This window comes from Equus przewalskii, chromosome 6, assembly GCF_037783145.1.
Source record: "Equus przewalskii isolate Varuska chromosome 6, EquPr2, whole genome shotgun sequence".
Classification (NCBI taxonomy): Eukaryota; Metazoa; Chordata; class Mammalia; order Perissodactyla; family Equidae; genus Equus; species Equus przewalskii.
In genome coordinates this window covers 31,272,761-31,296,717 of record NC_091836.1, presented here as the reverse complement: position 1 = coordinate 31,296,717, position 23,957 = coordinate 31,272,761, and the positions used below count along the sequence as shown (strand labels likewise).

The 23,957-nt window shown below is 40.8% G+C and overlaps 1 long non-coding RNA gene across 1 annotated transcript in view; it reads right to left on the bottom strand.

Moving 5' to 3' along the window:
• LOC139084103 (uncharacterized) overlaps positions 1-23,957 on the bottom strand; it is a 47,929-nt gene that overhangs the window by 1,616 nt on the left and 22,356 nt on the right. The gene's annotated exons all lie outside the window — the stretch shown is intronic.

Sequence of the window (23,957 nt, the reverse complement as noted above, 5' to 3'; positions counted from 1 at the left end):
AAAAAACAAGTGTAGGGATTATATAAAGACTTCCAGAAGCTGCAGTGTTGGGTAGCTGAAGCAACAAGATCCAATACAAAAGGGCATGAAGAAAATAACTAAATCTTCATTTAAATGGAGTATAAATGTTAGTAATGTTCTGGGCAGAGTATGACAAGGCTTCAAAAAGGTCATTTTACAGGAAAATAAATGCAACTAAATTCTCAGGATTTCCTGTAAGACGATGGCTCTGGCTCTTCCATCTGTGGTTCCTTCATTCGTTGTACATCTTATCCTGTAGAAGAATCCAGGAGTCTCCTTATCTAGTGAAGATTTCAGGCAGAGGACTACAGCAATTGTTTGATGCTTTGGTTCGTTTACTGAATCTCTTCAAAAGCTCTACAGAGAAGCACTTCTAAGGCAGAAGTGCTGTGGTGCAGTTGGAAGAAAACACCCAACCAAGGAGTTAACCTGGAGTCCAGAAACATCAATGCAAAAGCAAAAGACTGGATCAGCCGAACAAAGGAGGAAGATCTCTGCTTCCTTCCTTACCTGTGACAGGATACTCTGAAAGGCCCTCTACTGAAATAAAATTGTATTTTGGATAAATAACTAAAATAGAGATCAGAAATAGCATGTAAGTTGGGATAGAGAGATCAGAATTTAAGTGTTTTATCATTCATGAACTTTTCAGGACAAAAGCTATAAGATGTTGATTAACTTCAGACATTAAGTATACACTATTAAATTATTACATTAAGTTACTGAAGTATGCAGTGTACAGTATCAAGGATATTCATTATAAGATATGAAATAAAGCAAATAATATTCTAAACAGTGGAGGGAAAACTGGAAAGAAAAATTTAAAACAAAAAACTGGGAAAGGGGGGGCTGGTCCCATGCCATAGTGGTTAAGTTCAGCACAGTTCACTTCGGTGGCCCAAGGTTTGCAGATTCGGATCCTGGGCATGGACCTATACCACTTGTCAGCTGTGCTGTGGCAAAAAAAAGGAGGAGGGGGGCTGGCCCCGTGGCCGAGTGGTTAAGTTTGCACGCTCCGCTGCAGGCGGCCCAGTGTTTCGTTGGTTCAAATCCTGGGCGCGGACATGGCACTGCTCATCAAACCACGCTGAGGCAGCATCCCACATGCCACAACTAGAAGGACCCACAATGAAGAACATAAAACTATGCACCAGGGGGCTTTGGGGAGAAAAAGGGAAAAAATAAAATCTTTAAAAAGAAAAGAGGATTGGCAACGTGTTAGCTCAGGGCTAATCCTCAGAAAAAAAAAAGTGGGAAAGTAACTCCACTGTCCAAAGAAAGGCAAAAAAATAAGCATAGAGAAGGTAGGGAGAAATAGAGCTACAAAGATGGCAGAAAGTCCAAATGTATGTATAAAATAGACTAAATAGCATTTAAATTATAGAGATTGTAAGAGTGGGCTAAAAAGTAAATTATAGCAATAGACTGTATACCAGAGAAACACAAAAATATAAGAATAATGAAAAATTACAAGTGAAAGAATATACCAGGAAAATACTAACCTAAAGGAAGCTAAGGAGTTGTTTTAATATTGACAAAGTTTTTTTTGTTTGTTTTTTTGTTTTTTCATTTTTCTCCCCAAAACCCCCCAGTACATAGCTGTATATTCTTCGTTGTGGGTCCTTCTAGTTGTGGCATGTGGGACGCCACCCCAGCGTAGCTCGATAAGCAGTGCCATGTCCGCGCCCAGGATTTGAACCAACGAAACACTGGACCGCCTGCAGCGGAGTGCGCGAACTCAACCACTTGGCCACGGGGCCAGCCCCGACAAAGTTTTTTTATGCAAAAAGCATTGTGAGAAGTACTACATTATGAAAAATGTAGTCCACCTCGAATGTATATCATATCTACATTTGTATGTGTCTAATGAAGTAGCCATAGATTATGTAACAAAAATTGGTATAATTACATAGAACTGACAACCATCATTTTAGTAAGCAATTTACACCTCCCCCAGTTATTGATTGATCAAGCAAATGAAAAAACCATGAGGACACGTATTTGTACAACACAGTTTAAGAACTGTGTTGGGCAATAAAGATCCATGCCTCACAATTATAGAATACATATTCTTCTCAAACAGACATAAAAGATTTAAAATAATTGCTAATGTATAGTGCAATAAAGTAAGTCTCAACAAATGTCAAGTGAGTATTACATAGATGATGTTCTCTGACCACAACATATTTTATTTGAAAACCTACAGCAACAAAAATTTTAATGTATATTGGGAGACTTTTTTTTTTGGTGAGGAAGATTGGCCCTGAGCTTACATCTGTTGCCAGTCTTCCTCTTTTTGCTTGAGGAAGATTGTTGCTGAGCTAACATCTGTGCCAATCGTCCTCTATTTTGTATGTGGGATGCCTCCAGAGCATGTTTTGATGAGTGGTGTGTAGGTCTGCGCCTGGGATCCAAACCTGCAAACCCTGGGCTGCTGAAGTGGAGGTCATGAACTTAACCACTATGCCACCAGGCCAACCTCCTACATTGGGAGGCTTTTAAATGTCCATATAAATAACTCTTGCACTTAAAGAAGAGATCACTTGGAAATTTACTAACATTTAGAACTAAAATGAAATATTGTATATCAGTACCTTTGGATGCAGTGAAAATAGTACTTAGAGGGTTACGAGAGAGGAAAAACTAAAAAATTAATGAGCTAAATTACCAACTTAAGAATTTTTAAAATAACAGTAAAAACTTAAAAAATACAGAAATGAGATAACTACAGAAAGTAATGACAAAAAAAGTAAAACTGGTTCTTTGAAAAGATTACTAAAACCTCTGGCAATATTGATTAAGAGATGGAAATATATAAATACAGTAATAAGATACAGAAAGGTAAATATGTAGACAAATATCAATACTGATTGAAGCAAAAATAATGTCTCATGAAATTAAAATACATGTCAGTATCATGTAACATGGAGAGAGTAGATGGAGTTAAAATGTTCTAAGGTTCTGGCATTATTGGGAAAGAGGTGAAGTAATATGTTTTTAGACGGTAATAATAAAGGATATATGCTGTGATTATTGGAGTAACCACTAAAAGAATAGTAAAGGAATGTATAACTGACAAATTAATAGAGGGAAAATAATGAAGATGTAAAAAATTAATGCAAATGAAGGGAAGAAAAGAGAGAAAAAGGAATATAAAACAGGTGAGTCAAGTAGATAACAAATAGTTAAGATGGTAGCTAAAAAAAACCCAATATATGAATAATTACATTAAATTTAAATGGATTAAATACCCCAATTGAAGACCAAGCTAACACACACACACACACACACACAGGAAGGAAGCATACTCTAAAGAACACAGGAAGGCTAAACATAAAAAGCACACTAAAGTGAATTGTTCCTGAGAATGGATATAGTCAAGAAGGGAATAAGAGATTTATCACAGTTCTGGAGGCAGAGAGAAGAGCACACTATGAGACGAACTGCCCTGAGCCTAAGAAGAAAAGCAAATTTGAGGGAAAGGAATGGGATTGGGGGCAGGGGGGCGAATAGAATGAACAAGGAACCACCTGCTTTTTTCTAGTTTGTGATCCCTTCCAGTCAGTTAACCACTCATTTGTTGAGTATAGTCTGATCATTGTGTACTGAATGCTTGTGTAACTTATTTAATCATCAAAATATGTGTTACAAGTATTTTTATTCATATTTCACAGACTGAGAAACTAAGGCTGAAATGAGAGAAGCAGCTTATTCAATCTTACTAATCATTAGCAGAATGGGTTCAAAATCAGGACTGTCTGACTCCAAAGCCAGTTATTTTTACAAAGGTATACTTTCTAGAATAGAACGGAGGAGATGGGATGCATAATGTCAAAAGGAGGCGGAAGAAAAGGAGTAAAAGAAGATCTTGCTATTTGTATCAGTCAAATACTGCCAGATAATAACATAAAATTTTGGTAACTTACAACAATAAGCATGCACTGGTATTAGGCATCTTCAGGTAGTCTGGACTGCCAGAAGCTGATCTTGACTAGGTGTGGCTAGGTGGCTTTGCTTCTCCCTGATCATCCATGGGCCAGCTGGGATGTGTCTTTCAATCTCCCGGGCCCAGTGGGGCTAGCCAAGGCATTTTACTCTTATAGTGATTGCAAAGGTGCAAGAGGCCAAGCCCAACCACCAAGTGCATGTCAAGCCTAATGTCTCAAGTCTGCTAACATCCATTGGTGAAAGCAAATCAAATGGCAGAGCCCAAAGTCAAAGGGTGGAGACTTTTACTGTATCTTTTGTGGGAGAGACTGCTAAGCGGCAAAGGGTTTACATATAAAGGGGTAAAAAATGAGAGTCAGTAATTCACTCTACCGTCTCCAAGCAAGAAACACAATTTAGTTTTTTAAGGACTTTACATTCATGCTGATTTGGAAAATGTCTGTTTTTATAAAAGTCTTCTAAGATTAGTCCTCCTATCTATACAAGAAATAGAAAGCATTTTTGTTTATCATTTTCCTTACAAGCTGATAATGGGGAATGGGATCAAACACTTTCTTAGGTATGATCAACATGCCCTATGTAACCTTTATAGAAAAATCAAGAGCAGACCTGTTCTTAATTGCTCCCCAGAAAAGTTTTCACTTATTGACTCATTCAACAAATATTTATTGAGTGCCTTTTGTGTACTGGGCACTGTGATGGGCTCTATTGTCTATTCACTCATTCATTCAACAAAATCGAATGAACTGGGGGAGGGGGTTTGAAGTAGAGGATGCAAAGATGAATAAAACAATGTACAGAGGGTTGTGGGGATCTGTGTGACAGGCGACATTATTACTCAAGTTAGAAACACAGGAAAAGGAAAAAATACATGAGAGGAAGATTTTGAGCTCAGTTTTCATTATGTTGAGTGTGAGGCAACTCAGTTATCCAGAAGGTATGGATCTGTTGTGAGGAAAAAGGACTGGAAAGGAGATTTAGATTTGGGAGTAATATGCAAATAGGTGCAAATTCAGGGCATGGGCATGGATGAGAAAGAAGGAAGGTGTGTACATTAAAAAAAAAAATTGCTAAGGACAGAAATCTGGGCTTTTCCAACATTTAAGGAATAATTGAAAGGAGCATTTAAGGCAGAAGACTATCCACCAAAGAAAAGTGAGGAAAACAGCTAAAGAGGAGAATCAGAAGAAAGAAATGTTGAAAAAATCTAAAAGAGAAGGAAATTTTAAAAGGAGGAGGCGGTCAGTGTTGTAAAATGCCATAGAGAAGTCAAGTTAGATGAAGACTAAAAGAGCATTTGATTTCATAATTAGATCAATTATAAAATGTGGGGTGAAAATTAGATGAGCGAGTAGGAGTGGAAAAGAGACTGGGAAGACAGTGTTTTTCTAAGAAACTTCAGAAGGAAAGAAAAGAGTGTAGTAGTTTGGGGAGAGTCAGTGTCAAGCAAAGATGTCAGCTTTTCTCAGGATACAGGAAACTTGAAGCGTTAGAGGAGTCTAGCATTTATTGACCACCTGCTATTTTCCAGATACTGTGCTAAATGTGTTTATACATATTGTCAAATTATATAAGCTGAGGAGAAGGAACAAGGGGAGACAGAAACATTAAAAATACAAAAAGGAGGACAATTGAGGAAGAAAATCTTAAAGAGGATAGGATCAAAAGTACAGGTGGATGGATTAGCATTGAAAAATACCTCATTCTGAGACACAAAGAAAAATATCTTCAGGTGAATACAAAATACGACCAGCTTGCAGACTGGGGAAAGGCAAATGAAGGGAATCCATAGCTGCTGATTTCTGTCTTCTCCTGGGGTAAGTGCTGCCTTCATCATCTGACAATGAGGGCTGTGAAAGTAGAGAAATGGGCTCAGAAAGAGGAGGAAAGGGTTTGAGCTTGTGAATTCAGAATGCGTTGGTTAACGACAACCACTGCCAGCCTCAAGATTTGAGAATCTAATAAAGTTTTATTAGGGAGAGTGGAATGAAAACGTGGCTCAGATTATTGTTTCACTGAGCTGCAAGCTCGAGAAGGACTAGACACGACCTCTAGCTCAGCAGCCTTCCTCACACCTCCTACAGCCACTGGAAGCCCCTGTAGCTTCAACCTACACTCCACTTATTTTGTCAGGATGGATTGTGTTAAACTGATACAGGTCTACAAATAACCTCTATGGAGCTAGAGTGAGCTAGGAAATACTTTCACCTCCCCTTAGTTATCTCAGTTATTCTTATTGTGGAGAAGACTGTTAGAGAAATGGGGCACGTAATTGTATGTAATTGCTTGTTGTCAAAAGTTTTATTAGTAAACTGACCAACAAAAATTTACATAAATAATTATTGCTTTATATAAATAATTTTTATGAATTTTCTTAATTAAAATCTGTCTATAGTTTAGTAGGGGGCATATCCATTAGATGGCCACAAAGTCATGGAATCTTAGACTGTTAGGAGCTGGAAATATGTGTAGAGCACGTGTAATCCATTAGTTTAGAACATACAGTTCCTGAATAGCATGATGAGTTTCTTTACCACGAAGCTTATATTATGGGGAGGAAAGACAAACAGGGAACAAAGTAAATTACTATTTAAATTATATAGCATACTACAAGACGACAAATGCCAAGACGAAAAATTAATCAGGGAAAGTGTACAGAATTCCAGGGAGGGGGAGGGGTAATTAAGGACGGCTCCACTGAGAAGGTAGCCTCTGAACAAAGACTTATACAGGTCCAGGGAGGAAGTCATGCATATTTACGGAGAAGAGCATCCTAGAGTCAATAGCAAATGTGACATCCCTGAGACAAGTGTGCCCTTGGCATGTTTGAGAAGCAGCAAGGAGACCTGTGAGCCTGGAGCAGAGAGAATGCGGGGGAGAGCAGCAGGAGATGCAGTAAGAGGGATAATGAGGAGGCAAATCATGCAGATCTTTATAAGCCAGTGGAGCAACGTGGGCTTTTATTCTGAATAAGATGGGGAACCACTAGACGGTATTGTTCAAAGAATTGCTATGTGATCTCACTACAATCATAAAAAAAAACAAGGCTAGTAGGTGAGAATGGATTGTAAGGGAGCAAAGATGGAAGAAAGGGGACCACTTAGCAGACTTATACAATTATCCAGGTGAAAGATGAGCGTAGTTTGGACAAGAATAGTAGCAGTGAAAGTGATGAGAAGTGGTAGGGTTCAAATTACATATTTAAAGTAGAGTTAACAGGATTTTCTGTTGGACGTGCGATTTAAGAAAAAGACGAGTTAAAGAACCCTCTAAGCTTTTGGCCTGAGTAAATGGGAGAAGGCAGATGCCGTTGACTAAGCTGGGAAGACTGTTAGGTGAAGCACGTCTCCAGGAACGTCAGGAGCGTAGTTTGGACGTGATAAGTTTGAGATGTCTACTAGACGTGAGTGGAGATGTTGTATAGTAGCAGGTGTAAGAGTCTGCAGAGTAGAAATATAATATCCACCCACTCATTAAACATTTGTTGGGAGCCTGCTCTGTACCAAGCATTGTGTTAGGTGCAACGATTACTGAGAGTTCCGCTTCCAAGGAATGCATGAACTGGTGGGAAAGACTGGCCTCTAAGCTGATATATGTGATGTGCTGCAATTTTTTTTAAAAAAGGATACATTCATGCTATACATTTTATTTTAATTTCAAACACATAAATCTGTTTCTTCTCCATTTTTTCAAAAAAAGAGTATACTTTGTTTACTAATGTCTTATATACTTAAACCATCATTCTTAGTGTTTTAAAAATTTTTTTTCGGTTTTATTGACATGTAATTGATATTCCCCATTTTGCAAAGCTAGTATTGCACGATAATTAGTCTGAGTTTAAATCTGGCTCCACTATTTACCACCTGTGTGACTCTAGGGACTAATGAGAGCAAACACTGATATAACACTTACATGTGCCAGTTTCCTAAGTGCTTCACCTATGTTCACTAGTTTATAAGAGCCCTCCTGTATTCACGCTCTAGGGTGGCCCTAACACTTGCCACAAACAGCGGCTTCAAAACAGAAATTTATCCTTTCAAAGTTCTAGAGGCTAGAAGTCCAAAATCAAAGTATCAGCAGAGCCAGTCTCCCTCTAAAGGCTCTAGGGAAGAATCCTTCCTCGCCTCTTCCCAGATTTTGGTGCTTGCTGGCCATCCTTGGCATTTCTTGGCTCACAGCTGCATCACTCCAACGTGCGCCTTTGACTTGACTTGGCAGTCTTCCCTCCATGTGTGTCTGTATGTCTCCAAAATTCCCTCTCCTTACCAGAACACCAGTAATTGGATTTAGGGCCCACCCTATTCCAGTGTGACCTCATCTTAACTTGATTACATTTGCAAAGACCCTATTTCCAAATAAGGTCACATTCACAGGTACCGTGTATTAGGACTTGAACAAATATATTTGGGGGGACCCAATTCAACCCACTGCACCTAAGCAAAAAGAATTATTGATTATCTAATTTTACAAATAAGGAAATTGAGGCACAAAGAGGTTAAGTAATTTGATTATGTTCACACAGCTAGAGAGTAGTAAAACTAATATTCAAACCCAGGCTCCCAGTCTAGCTCCCAATTCTTGCTCTTAACCACTATGTAATACTCCCTCTAAACAGAAAAGGGAACCTGAGGGTAGCGAGTGCTGTGCCTGACACCATCAAACCACAGCCTGAACTCTGAGCTGTCCTGGGCCTAGCAAATGAATCCAAATCTCCACGGTCAGGCTCTGCTGACCTGCAGATCTGTATTAGCACTTGCAATTTAAGGATTAACCACTAGAGGTCGACTCCCAATGCTGGAGGCGTGTTCCCTCCACAGGGACTCCAGGTCTGCAAAACTAGGTGTTAGGTGGAAAGAAATAGGGAAGTGTCAGGGATCTCAAATTTTTGAAAGCTCCCACTGCTGCCTCAAATTTTCGAGAGATATATGTATATAAAAACTGAGCCTCTTATGACCAGCTAGGTCTTTGGACCTCAGACCCTCCTATACAATCAAGCTGGGAGGCAATATATTTACCTGGCACTCCTACCTGAACAATCTTAAAAGATAAGTAAAAGTGATCAGAGTTCCTGAGGAATATAATACAAAAATACAGCACAATGCCCATGGGTCTTTTTTCTTATTACACCAAAAACCCATTAGTCCTCTCAGAAATGAAAAGAAGTTGGGATAAGGAGAGGGGAGACAATTGTGTCCTCACTAAAGCCAATACCCCAAATCTATGATTCTTCCTGAAAGTGACTTCCACCAGCTACCTAAGTCAGAAATCTACGACTTGTCCCAGATCCTTTCCTCTCGCTTCCTCTCCGTATTCCATCAGTGATGCTAATTCTCAGTTATACTTAATGACCCACATCTGTGACCTCCTCTCATTTTCCCTCTTCCCCCTTCCCCACTGCAAAGATTCAGACCTCATCATATGAGTTATTACAATGGCATTCTCACAGATTTGACTGCTTGCAACGTCACCCCTCCATAACTCATCCTCTACATCATTGCCAGCAAGCATCCTGAATATTAAATCACATCCTATTACTTCACAACATAAAATTTCTCAATGGCTGCCCAGCATGTACACGATTGAATGCAAACACCTTAGCTGTGCGTGCAGGCCATTTTTCCCTCAGCTTCTTCTATCCATCCCCCACTCTGTCCATGCCCCACTCTTCCCTACTCTTACGTGCTAATTCCTTTTTATTTTGAAAACTCAACTCACGGTTCACATCCCCAAGAAGCGTGCTCTCATTTTAGCACTTCATTTACTTCTCACGTGGCCCTTTGAACATTGTGTTGTAATCATCTGTTGACTTTTCTCTCGGTTTTGTTTGCCTCTAACACCTAGCACAATTCCTGGTACATAGTAGAAAATCAATAAATGTTTGTTGAATAGTAAGCTAATGTCTGAAAAACTGTAGGAGAATATGTAAAAGTTGACTGATGCAGCCATAGGCACTATTTGGAAACTGGTATGATGGAAGATGAAAACATGGAGACGTGGTCCCTGACTTATGAATTTAATGAACATGTTGTTTTGGGGAGAAGACCAGAGAATGCTTCCTTTGACCAGTTACCATGTACCATAAGCTCCCCAAGGGAGATATAAGCAGAGAAGAAAGTAAGATAATTAGTTGAGACCTTAGCCTCAAACCCCATCACAGAACTTGAGTGAATGTGGCTGGACCCCACATCCTACCTTCACCCCAAAGCCCAAATCTGAGTCTCAGGTCTTACCACGCCAACATGAAGAAATTGCAGAATATATCTGCTCACAAAAAGTGCAAGAGGAAAAGTATGACAGTACAAGTCCCAGTGCTTAGAATATAGCAAGCCTAAGACAGCTCCCACTGGCCTTTCTCAGAAGGGACTGCCACAAAGGCCTATGCTGTCTAACAATGTGGCAGTGTCTGAGAGGCCAGCCCATGTGAGCTCTAGCCTCTGACCTGGACAGAGAAGTTATCCGTGGGCAAAGGGGCATTATCATGTTTCCAAGCCCAATCAACCATTGCAAGCTTTTTTCTTCTTGGCAGTGGGTTGACCGAGGAGTAGTGAGTAGAAGGGAAAGAGAATTAAGAAGAGCAGTGAGCTTCACCACCTCCCCTCCACCTCAGTGTGCTTCATGGAGAAGTATTTTTACCCAGGACCATCTTGTTCTATGTGTAACCTTAATAAAAGTTGGGGTCTCACATGGCCTACTGTCCACAGGGACTTACACTCAGGGGAAAAACATATCTAAACCCAGAATCCTTGAAAAATAATACATAGTTTTACTCTAGGTTTTTTTAGAGCAGTTACGTTTTAGAGCTACTCCTGTGGGTTGTTAGTGCCTGTGACAGTGCCTGCCACATAGTACGTGCTCAATAAATATCTACTGGATGATGAGTGAATGAGCGAATGAACAAATACCTATTTTAAGGCCTTTCTTACAGTACTTCACTCTGATTTTTTATGTTTCTCCCTTACTTGCCTTTGAGCTCCTCAGGCCTCTTGAGTATACTTTAGAGTATATGCTAGGACCTGGCACAGGGCTAGACTATAGTAAGCACCGATTGCCTGTTTTATCTCTGAATCTCACTCTCGGCTTTTGAAAATGTAAACAATCACTGAAGAAGTTAAAGTCCTCCAAGTCTAAACTCTAAATAGATTTGAAATGAAAGTATATATATATATAGGATCCTTTGAAAAATCAAGTATGCAGAGGCAATGTAAAAAGTAATTTTAAAAAATCATATATAAGGGAAAGCTTAAATGGAAAGACTAATGAACTATCCAGCCAGCTGACTTTGGACCCTCTACTTCTCATTCACTCTACTGACACCAGGTGGCGGCATTTTACTGTGATTGACTAAGTCCTGGCCATTTGTTAATTTATTCAGCAAATGTAGCATGGAGGCCCATGCCAGGCACCAAGAATTTATAAATGAATGACACATAGACCTTGATATCAAATATTTATAATCTATTGGGAGTGTATATACTTATACAGACAATTTAAAAAGTACAATAATGATGATACAAAATAATAGCTAACATTTTTTTAAGGGACAAAAGACCTGAAAAGACACTTCACTATCAAGGATATCCAAAAGGACAAAAAGCCCAAACAAGTGATCAACATTATTAATTATCAGGAAAATGCAAATTAAAAGCTCGATGAGATACTACTACATTTTCATTACAATGACTAAAATGAAAAGGACTCAGAAAACCAAGTGAGGAAGAGGCTGTGGAGCAACTGGAAATCTTGCACACTGTCGCGAGGATGTAAGCTGGTACAACCAACTGCTTGGTATATCACTGAAGCTAACCTGGCAAATACGCCATGACCTAGTAATTCCACTAATGAGTATATACCTAGAGAAATGAATGCTTATGTGCACCAAAAACATGCATGAGTATATTCATAGCAGATTATAACAGCAAAAAAATGGAAATAACTCAAATGTCCATCAAAACTACAGTGTGTAAATAACACGGTTTACACACAATATATGCAATGAGTGGAACATCACATAGCCATGAAGAACAAAATGCCACGACTTACAGCAACATGGATGGATCTCACTAAGCATAACATTGATTGAAAGAAGCTAGACACTGAAAGCACATGCTATGTGATTGTATTTATGTAAGTTCAAGAACGGGAAAAACTAATCTATGATGATAAAGGTCAGAATATTGGTTTCTTTGGGGAGCAGAGTGGATATTGACAGGAAGGGGGAAAAAGTGAGCCTTCTGTTGTGCTAGAAATGTTCTGTATCGTTTTTTTTTTTCAGGGAAAGATTCACCCTGAGCTAACATCTGTTACCCATCTTCCTCCTTCTTTCTGTTTTTTTCCTCCCCAGTGCATAGTTGTATATCCCAGTTGAAAGTCATTCTAGTTCTTCTATGTGAGCTGCCACCACAGCATGGCAACTGATAGACAGGTGGTGTGGTTCCAGGACTGGGAAGCAGACCTGGGCCGCTGAAGTGCTGAGAGCACTGTACTTTAACCTCTAGGCCATCGGGGCTGGCTCAGAAATGTTCTACATCTTGATCTATGGGTTGCTACACAGGTATATACAGATGTAAAAGTTTTTTGGATTGTATAAGTTTGTGCACTTCCCTACATATAAGTTATTCCTCAATAAACAAGTAAATAAAAAGAAAGCAATAGTTAACATAATTGAATGTTTATTAGGTGAAAGACATTTTGTCAATACATATATTATCTCACTTAGTCATCACAATAATTCTTTTTTCCCAGCTCTATTGAGATATATTTAACATATAACATTGTTTAAGTTAAAGGTGTACAAGGTGATGATTTGATATATGTATATATTGCAAAATATACCCCAATAAGTTTAGTTAACATGCCCATCATCTCACATAGTTCCCTTTTGTATGTGTGTGTGTGTGTGTATGCATGGTGAGAACTTTTATGATGTACTCCTTTAGCAACTTTCAAGTGTCCAATACAATATTGTTAACTAGTCACCAGGCTGTGCATTAGATCCCCAGAACTTGTTCATCTTATTACTGAAAGTTTGTACCCTCTGACCACCTTCACTCGTTTCTCCCATCCTCCCCCTCCTCCTTGCCCCTGGCAATCACCAATCTACTCTCTGTTTCTATGAGTTGGTGTGTTTTTAGATTCCACAAATAAGTGAGATCATACAGAATGTGTCTTTCTCTGTCTGATTTATTTCACGTAGAATAATGCCCTCAAGTTTCATCTATGTTGTTGCAAACGGCAGGATTTCTTCTTTCTCATGACTGAATAATATTCCTTTGTATATATTTATATATATCCCATTTTTTTAATCTATTCATCCTTCGATGGCCATTTAGGTTGTTTTCATGTCTCGGCTATTGTGAACAATGCTTCAAAGAACATGGCAGTGCAGATATCTCTTCAAGAGAGTGATTTCATTTCTATCCCAAAATAGAAGTGACTGTGTACCCAGAAGTGTGATTTGCTGGATCATATGGTAGTTCAATTTTTTGAGGAACCTCCATACTGTTTTTCCATAGTAGTTATATCAACTTACATTCCCATCAGCAGTCAACAAGGGTTCCCTTTTCTCCACATCCTTGCCAACACTTGTTATTTATTGTCTTTTTGATAATAGCCATTCTAACAGGTATGAGGTGATGTGTCATTGTGGTTTTGATTTGTATTTTCCTGATGATGAGAGTTATCACAATTATTCTAAGAGGAATGTCCAGTTTCTAACTGCAGTTTACAGATCAGGAAGCTGAGGCTTAGAGAACTAAGTAACTTGCCCTCATGCGCATAATGTGCACGTGGCAGAGGAAGAACCTAGATCAGTCTGGTTACAAAGCCCAGGCTCTAGTCTGTTATTTAATTGTTTCCCATTTTACGAAGCCCAGTAGGAGTTATGAATTCCGTCTTATGAGGAAGTAGATTAGCAAAGTCCTTTCTAAGAAGTCCTCAAAGAAAAGGATGATACATCTTGAACCAAACAAGTAAACCAAAATGTTATCAGTTTCCTTGCTTCTTCCCAAGAACTGTGGAATCCTGGATTTAGGAGGAGGTGTAGAGATCATCTAGTCTAGTCCAATCCTTTATTTGTGAAGGAAATAAAGCTCAGAGTGGCAACAACACTCACTTAATGCTGGAAAAGACCAGAGCTAAGGTCAATTGGAAAATAGCCAACCTTAACCAAAGAGGTTAAGTAACTGCTCACGGGCACTCAGAAGTAAGTGGTGGAGCCGGTATCTGAGTGCAGACCATGTGACTGCAGAGCCTGTTCGCTTAAGCACTGTGCTATTCAGGGTCCTGACTCCTAGCCCCGTGCTCCATCCACTGCCCCAGAATGCCTCCCTAAAATACACTGAAAAGTCCATACGTTAGGAGAGATTGGAGTGGTCACAGTCAACTGGAGGCGAGGAGGCAGGCAGGGAAACTGGCATGCTTGCCACATCGAATCAGGCCAAATCCAAATGCAAACAAACTGGGCAGATAATTGGGAATTGCTGGTCAATCAAAGTCAACTTTGTTTGAGCAGAAAGAAAACAGCATTGGGAAACCACCTAATTTAAACCAAGGAATTATTTCAAGACTTGAATTTAGACCTGAAGGAAGAAAAGCCCAGTTTCAGCAAAGTTCAATTAAGGTATTAAAAATCCAATTTATATCGAATTGGTAGGCCTGGCTCAACCCAGGGGTAAGATGCTTATCTGGCCAAGGCGCCACAGCCCAGAGTCAACAGCTTATCCTGGCCTCTCTCTCTCTCCATTCTTTCCATCTGTCCCTCCCTCTCCCCCAACAGAAGTTCTTCCTAGTTTTTCCCAGGACTTTTGCAATCCTTGCCCACTTCTCAATGTTCCATTTCATTTATCAGTGGTCTAGTACACTGATGGTGTTTGACTTGGTGCAGTTGGCCTTGTTGAGTCTTTCCTCCATTGTATTACTTTGCTATGGCAACTGAAACAAACTACAAACTTGGTGACTCAAAACAACAGCAATTTATTCTCTTGTGGTTCTGGAGACCAGAGGTCCAAAACCAGTACCACTGAGCCAAAATCAATCTGTCAGCACAGCCACGTCCCCACCGAGGGATGTAAAGGAGAATCTGTTCCTTGCCTTTTCCAGCTCCAGGTGACTGCCCTCGTGGCCTTCTGGGGCTTGCAGCCTCATCACTCCAATTATTGCTGCCTCCATCTTCACAAGGCCTTCTGTGTGTGTGTATGATCTCCCTTGCCTCTCTTTCACAAAGACCCACCTAGATAATCCTGACTAGTCTCCTTATTACAAAATACTCAATTTAATCACATCGGTTACCATATAGGATAGTATTCACTCTTTTTCCCAATAAGGTAACATTTAGCAGTTCCAGGAATCAAGATTTCATCTCTTTGGGCGGCCATTATTCAGCCTACTAGTTTCCAAGCCCTACAACTACAGAAAGATAGATTTTAAAAATAAAAAAACCCTCTCTAACAACCCACTAAAAATGTCACCATCATCAAGGAGAAGTCCTCTCTTCCACCATCTTCAGTCTGACTTTTTTTCCTCACCATCCCCTGAAAATACCCTTGTCCAGGCTGCCAAATCCAGGGATCATTTCTCAGTTCTTATCCTACTCCCAGCAGCATTAGACACAGGAGAGCTCTCCCGGATGGAAATTACACTCCTACATTTCCTCCTCTAGTGGCTACTTTCTTTTCAGCCTTCTCTCCTGGGTCATCATCTTCATACAACTTCTGAACATCAGAGTGTCCGTGGCTCAGTCCTTGGACCTCTTTCCTTATTTATCTATCCTCATTCCCTGAGTGATATAACCCAGTCCCTAAGCCTTAAAGTCACCAAAACACTGATAATTCCCAAACTCACATCTCCATACCAGCCTCTCCTCTAAACCTCCAACTATGATAGAGAACAGCCTACTTGACGTCTCCACTCGAATGTCAACAGGCATCTCAATCCTAACATGTCCCAAACTAAACTCCTGATTCACTCTCCTCCCCAAACCTGCTCTTTCCCTAGTGTTCCCCATCTCAGTAGAAGACTATATCTGCCCAGTCATAGGTCCAAAAACCTGGGGGTCATCCTTGACTTCTCTTTCTCACGTACCTTACAGCCAATCTACCAGCAAATGTTATTGGTTCTATCTTTTTAAAAATTCTGAATGCTACTACTTCTGTCCACCTTGACCACTGTCACCTAGTCTAAGTCACCATCACTTCTTGCCTACACTATTATAATGACCTCCTCAGTGGTCTCCCTGCTTCTTCTCTTTCTTCCTTACAATCTATGAAACAATGGAGATCATTTTAAACACAAATCTCATCAATACCTTCCCATGATATTTAAAATAAAATCTAAAGTCCTTACCATGGTCCATGATGCCTCTGTGGCTTCATTCCTTATTATTTCTGTCCTTGCTCCTTGTACTCCAGGCACACTGGCTTCCTACTGGTCTTCAAATTTGCCATTCTCATTCCTGCCTCAGACCCTTGCACCTTCTGTTCCCTCTCCTGGACCTCTTTTCCCTGACTATTTCCCCAGCTTGCTCCTTGACAACATCTAAGTCTCCGGTCGCTTGTCATTTCCTTGAGGAGACCTCTCCTGACGCCCTACCTAGTAGCATTTCTGTCACGCTCTAGCCCCATACCATAATTTGTTTTCTTTAAGACACTTGTCACTACCTAACATTATATTATGTATTGAACTGTCTAATTGGTTAATTTCTATCTCCCCCACTAAAATACTGATTTTCTGAGAGAAGGGAATGTGCCTAGTTTTGTTCATCACCAGATCTCTAGTGCTCAGAACAGTGCCTGACACAGAATAGGAACATGTTAAATATTTTTTGAATGAATGAGTGATAAAGATTTCAGGGGTAGAGGGCTGGGATAGGTAAAGTAAGTTCTCGGAAGGGACCTGCCTCCACTCCCCCGAGCACAAACCAGATAACTATAGCTGTGCTTCCTCCCAGCTTGAACACACCCACCTGCTCCAGCTGAATGTCAGCTCTGCAGAGGTAGCAACTGCCTCCACCCCCATCTCAGCTTTCTGACCAGCCTCCCAGAGGAAGTGGGCAGGGAGGCCACAAGGCAGAAAGAGCCACCTCGGAAAGCAGAGCTGATGATGGACTGTTCTTGTATTATAGCAACTGCTGTGACATGCAAATGCTGTGTGTTTCAAAAAAAAAAATAAGAGTTACCCTTGGGGATTCTCTGTAAGCTCTTACTAAGAAAAGCATCATTTGATGCCCACTTGGGGCAGCAGTTGAAAAAGAGTGCAGTCGTGGTGTAAATGATGTCCACAGTCCTTTCAGGGGCCTCTGTGGGGCACAAGCCCAAAATAATGCCTTCTTTTTGCTTCAGACACCACTCTCACCACCACCAGCCTTCCTATGGAAAATTGGTATATGCTCAGTGGCCAGGAGAAGCCCACATAAAGTAGAGAAGCAGTATAATATATTAATGAAAAACCGAAATCTTAGAGGCAAGCCTCAATTTAAATTCTTAATCTACGTTGTTAGTTATATATTCTTGGGAAAGTCACTTACTGAGCCTCAGTTTCCTTATCTGTAAAATGAAAATAATGTCTGTCTCTTAGGGCTGTTATGAGGATGGAATGGTCTAGCCCAGCACGGGGTCTCAGTGACTCCTAGTAGTTAGTATCATTACCCTTGGTCGGCCTTTAGGAAGGAATGGAGGGTAAGGAGGAGAACAGTAATGGCTAGGACACCAACATCCTATGACGTGATTGGCATTGGAGTGTGACCAGTCTGCTCTATGGAAGCCATCACAGAAAGATAGGGTTAAGACTTCAGAGATATTAAAAAATAAAAATAAAAAAACCTTGCATTTTATAAAAAAGGAATAGGCCTAGAAAGATGAACTGACTTGCCCAGAATCACACAGCTGGTTAATGGCAGAGCCAGAGCTGGACCCCAGAACTCAGACTTCAGGCTCACGCTCTTACCAGAGCCCCCTGGTGTTTCCAACATCCTGGGTGATCTATAAGCCCTCCAGCTCCACCACTCCCAGGCCTCAAACCACGTAGCAGGCCCAGCTGTCATAGCAGACAAGCTCAGACCGGCCACAGCCTCACCAGGCCTGCAAGGACTCTGTTCCTCCGGCTCCTCCTCCCATTCTCTAATTTTTCTTCCTTCATCCATTATGGCTTGTGATCCCCGAACTCCATGCTCCCCACTCCCTCTCAACAGAACACAGCAGCCAGACAGCCCCTTGGCCTGCTGCAGAGCAGCAAGTTTCCTAGAGGTGAAATGAAGGGAACTGCAAGGTCCACCTGAGGATCCCTGTGCTGGCGTGGCAGCTAACGCATTCAAGGGAATGCTTTTCCCAGGTGAAGCCTTTGTAGCCCCTCTAATTCCTTTCCTATCCTCTGAAGCACTTGTTTAAGCTTGCTGGTGATGCCATATTACCAAAGTTGCCATAAATTAAAAACGATGGCAGTCACCCAGATCCCTTAGGTCAAAGGCCGCACACCTAGAATTGCCTGTCTACCCCTTTCACTTCTCCGTTCCTTCTCCTTCAAACATTTTTAAAATATCTTCTCTTCTGCTGGGCCCTTTGAATACAGGAATCATTCTGAACCAGGGTGCAAATCCTTAATTGCTCCTCATTAGCAGTGTGACCCCTCTGTGCCTCAGTTTCCTCAACTATAAAATGGGGATAATAATGTTATCTCTTTCATAGGGTTAGTGTGAGATTGTGAATTGATCCATGTAAAGCACTTATAGAAATGTCTGGAACAAAGGAAACCCTCAATAAATATTCTCTACTGTTATTATTATCTTGATGATAATGAGGAGCAATGGCAGGATATAACCACATAAGAAAAGAAAAGAGGTGGCACACTTGTTCCCCCAAAAAGCCTGCTCGGTTCCCTGAATACCTATGAATATTCCTCCCCTTCGTTACCTTGACCTCTTAGAACAGCTGCTTGATCACCCCAAGAGCTGAGAAGTTGATTTGTGAACTTGGTTCCTGTTTCTCCATTCCTTGGCCATTGAATAAAGTTCCTGCTGTTGAATGCTCATCTTCAGTTTTGTTTCAAATCCACAACACTGAACAGGAAAGAACCCTCGGAGGAAGGGATGGATTGTGGGTACAAGGCCCACCCATAGGCCCCTCCTTGGAGCTCCTCCGAGTGTAGTCAGAGTCCCACCAGCATGAGGTGAAATTGGTAACAGATTGACCTCTCCCACTTTAAATAGGAATTTACCATGGGCCTCCAGCTGCCCCATAATGTGTCTTTCTCCCTCTTTCTGTCCATAACCAAGCATATTGTAGTGCGTTACCTCATGTAATCCTCTTCTCTGTTGGTTCTCTTGTCTAGCAGCCAATGTCTGATTTAGAGAGAAGCTTCCAGCTGGGCGGGGACCAAACCTGGTTAACTATCTGAGCCTTACTCTCCTCCTGTGCCAAATGAATCTAATTCCATGTGCCTTGTACTGCTAAAAGGATTAACCAAAATAGCATCATAGATTAAATGGTAGAAAATACTGTCACCTTTATTCTTGATTATCTGTCTGTGTAACTTGACTAGTGTTAGATTTACTATAAGAAATTGTCCATTTTTCTAGGTCAAAAATAGTCAAATACCAGCAATTTCACACAGTTCAATCTTATAATAGTACCAGTAGTTGTAATAAAAAAAAAAAGCAGCCAACATTTATTTAATGCTTCTGTATGCCAGGTACTGTCCTTTTTGATTCACGTGGATTATGCTATTTAATGTCTAAGACCCTATGAGGTATGTGCCATTATCATCCTCATATGTGAAATGCAGAAACTGAGACACCTAGAAGTTTAGTAAATGTCCAAAGGTAACACAGCTGGTGAGGGGATTACAAACTTGGGGAGTTTAATTCTATACTCACATACCCAACAAATATTCTCTACTGCTAGGCCTCCTGAATCCAGACTTTTCCATGGTCTTGTCCATCCATCTTTCAGTCCTCAAGAACTGCAACCTTGTCCTTGATACCCAAGTAGTGGCTAGGCTCCTGTCACCTGATGAGAAAATGCCCTGATTCTGCCTTTAGTCTGCTTGAGTCCCTGAATATGGCTTATTCCTGTTTCTCCAACACTGTGTTCTGTCTGTCCAAGGAGCACTCAGCTGTTTTTCATGTTGGACCTCCCTAATGAAAAGTGCTTTACTGCAGAGCTCCCCATGATCCATGCAGTCCTGTTAATCATATGCCACATTCTCCGTACCAGACAGTACTTGCTCTTTCAACTTCAGCTAAGTCTATCTCCTCAGTCCCTTCTCCATTTCTAGGAGGGTTCTAGTATCACATCCACACCCACCCCCATCTGTCTTTTCCTGCTGTCTCAAGCAGATCATACCTAGCCTTGCTCATGCATATGAGCTATGGGGAGATTCTTGGGGATACAGAGAGCATGAGACCTGGTCCCTGTGTGCAAAGGGCTTGCAATCTCATTGGCAGAGAGAATCTAGAAAAAAAAAAGGTGGTGTATACTGAGTGATGATTGAGTGGCACGAACATTTGTTATGCAGTAAAGGCTTAGCATTAGGGAGAGAGTGAAGAATCGTGATCAGGATACAGTCCAAACGGTTCCTGTTTATCATCTGCACCAAACTCAGTATCCAAGTAATAAAGAGAGCCCAATAGGGGGACAAAGGGAGCTCACCTAAGAGGCCAGGTGACAAAGCAGCTCAGTGGAGTGTCGCTTCACCTCCAGCCCACTCCACGTAATGGCGGTAGCTGAATCCTCTTTCTGTGCCTCATTACACTTGATCCTAAGCCTTTCATCCAGGAGTCAGGAGTCCAGTGACCATAATTTAAATTCTCCCCAGTGCCTAGCCTGGCTGTGCCACAGTAAACTGTAGCCTAAAAAGCCACATTTTTTTTGTTTGGACCCACACAAACCATGCATTTTCAGGCGACTTTTTTTAGCCTCCCTTCCGCTAGCTGAACAAGCTTCACTTATCTGCAGCCATTAAGTCTGTCCACAGGCAGGTATCAGGCATGACCAGGAAATCAATATGAGCCAATGAAACAAGATATTTCCTCCCACTTCGGCTCGTCTAAATGAGAAAGATTCCAATGGTGATCAGAGAGCAGCCGGCTGCTCAAAGCCCTTTTCCGTCTCCATTCGTGGCAAACACAGAAATTATTTTCTGCCAAGAATATGGACCAAGATTAAATTCAAAGACTTTAACAGTATTATGAAGCCAGTCTAAAATCTCCTTCACATCTTGGAAGCTATTACAGAATGTGTTCTGGAAAAGGGTGGGAAAGAGAGACTAGAGGTTCACGGGGTAGAGGTGTATGAAATGGTTAGGCCCCTATTTCCACATAGAACTACATAGTAATCATGTGCATTTACCTCTAAAATTCTCAGAAACCTTTATTTCCAAACCCCATTCTAAGGACTTGTATCTGTATATGTTGGGACGTCTTTACTACGTCCGGCTTTTATTCATCTAAGACAGTTTATTATTGATGATAGCCTTTTCTCCTGAGCCTCTGTTGTTCAATAAGATTTTGGAACTTAGCAGCTTTGTGACTAAAGAACAGGGTCCATTCACCGTCACTGGTAGAAGTAGACAGTGGATACGGTTGAGGAGCAAAGCAATGGGGAAGACACTCGTCCTAGTCAGCTCGGGCCACCATAACAATACAGCACAGACTGGGTGGCTTAAACAACAGAATTTTATTTTCTCCCGGTTCTGGGGGCTAGAAGTCCAAGATCAAGATGCCAACATGGTCAGTTTGTGGTAAGGGTTCTCTCCTTGGGTTGCTGATGGCCACCTTCTCATCATGTGCTCACATGACCTCTTCTTTGTGCACGCACACAAAAAGAGTGTGCAAGCAAGTGAGCTCTGATGTCTCTTCTTCTAGGAACACTAATCTCATCATGAGGGCCCCACCCTCATGACCTCTTCTAAACTATTGCCTCCCAAAGGCCCTATTTCTAAATACCATAGCACTGGGGGTTAGGGCTTCAAACTATGAATTTGGAGGGAGGTGCACAATTCAATCCATAGCAACATTATACTATAGATCCTCTCTGTTACTATATGAACCATTCCAATCATAGACAGAAAGGTCCATAAGGCGCAGGACCACATATTTCTGTGACGGCTTCTCCTGTGTTTTCTGTGGGCAGCTGTGGCTGGTGTGATGTGGTGTAGTTTCCGTGCTGTGGTATGATCCTCACTGGACTTGCAGTCAGAAGACAGAGTTTCAATCACCTCACACTCATTAGGATGGCTACTATCAAAAACACAGAAAAATAATAAGTGGTGGCAAGCATGTGGACAAACTGGAACCCTCATGAAATAACGGTGGGATTGTTAAATGGTGCAACCGCTATGGAAAACAGTATGGCAGATCCTCAAAAAATTAAAAGTAGAACTATTATATGATTCAGTAATTCCACTTCTGTGTGTATATCCAAAAGATATCAAGGAAATATTTGTAAAAACATGTTCATTCACAGTAGCCAAGAGGTGGAAGCAATTCAAATGTCCATCAATGGATGAATGGATAAATAAATTGTTTGTTTATATACATACAAAGGGATATTATTCAGCCTTAAAAAGGAAGAAAATCTTGTCACATGCTATACCATGGATTAACCTTGAGAACATTACGCTAAATGAAGTAAGTCAATCACAAAAAAGCAAATACTGTATGACTCTACTTTTATGAGATACATAAAGTAGTCAAATTCATAGAAACAGAAAGTAGGGTGGTAGTTACCAGGAGCTAGGAGGGGAGGAAATGTGGGGTTGTCGTTTAATGGGTACAGAGTTTCAGTTTTGCAAGATAAAAAACCTCTGCAGATCTGTTGCACAACAGAATATACTTAACACTAGTGAACTGTACACTTAGAAATGGTTAAGATGGTAAATTTTAGGTTCTGTGTGATCACAATTTAAAAAAATACACATAGCTTTCAAGTCCAACCTCAAGCAGGTGTTAGCAATGAGACCGTCATTTAAACCTTCTAAGCTTCAGTTCCTTCATCTGTAAAATAGGGGGTAATAATGTCTATCTCTCAGAGTTACAAAGAAATCTAAATGAAATAAGTATACGGGAGCATTGTGGACAGTACAGTACCATACAGAAGTGGTGCACTAAAACTGTAGCTGAGAATTGCTCTGCCACAATTCCAATAATATTTAATGCATTAGTTACCCGGAAGTGTTTTAATTCTGGCCTCTGCTAGGACCTTCCGCAATGCAGGCACTGGAACTGCCTGCCATATCAATTCTCAGTATGGGAGGAGGGTGTAAATTTTAAATGAAATTTTGAGATTGACAATATATCATCTAGGCAGCAGAAAACAGAACAAGTTACTTTGGTCTGAAAGCATTCAACTAGGATTTGTAAATGATAACCTAAAGTGATTCATGATTTCTGTATATTACAGAATGGTCAACAAGACTGGTTCTGTGTGATTCATTCCCCAGCTGCTGCTCAGGAAAGGGTAAGCCAGTAAAATCCATTTGTGGGCTGTGAAATATTTAATGCTCATTTGCACTGATGTTTTATCATGAAAAAAACCAGTTCATTTATGAAAAGGACAGCAGCCATCAAGAGGTAGCACATATTCATATGAGTCTGCCTGTCCATCTTTAGGAAGCTCTGCTCCCAGGTTCCTGGGTTTCGGCTAAAAGATGGGGACAAAACATAAGTTCCCTTCTACCCACCAACACTAGGAAGCCAAGATCCTCTTTCCTTGGTTCTCCTACCAAAGAACAGCCAAAGCCAGTATCCGGTTCTCCTTTGCACATCTTCTAAAGAGACTAGAAAAATACTTTTAGAGAGACAATCTGTATTCCTTCATTCACAGACTGTTCCGAGAAGGCAATTGTCACAAAACCAGCAGATGGCCTGTTCAGACGGTCCTGCTGCCCACTGCGGGTCTGTGAGGAGGGATATGATGAGCATCTGGGAGTGTTCCCAAATGTTAGCAGCAAGGGGACAGTGTATTTACACTGCAGTTAAGTCTCACTGATCCTAACATAAA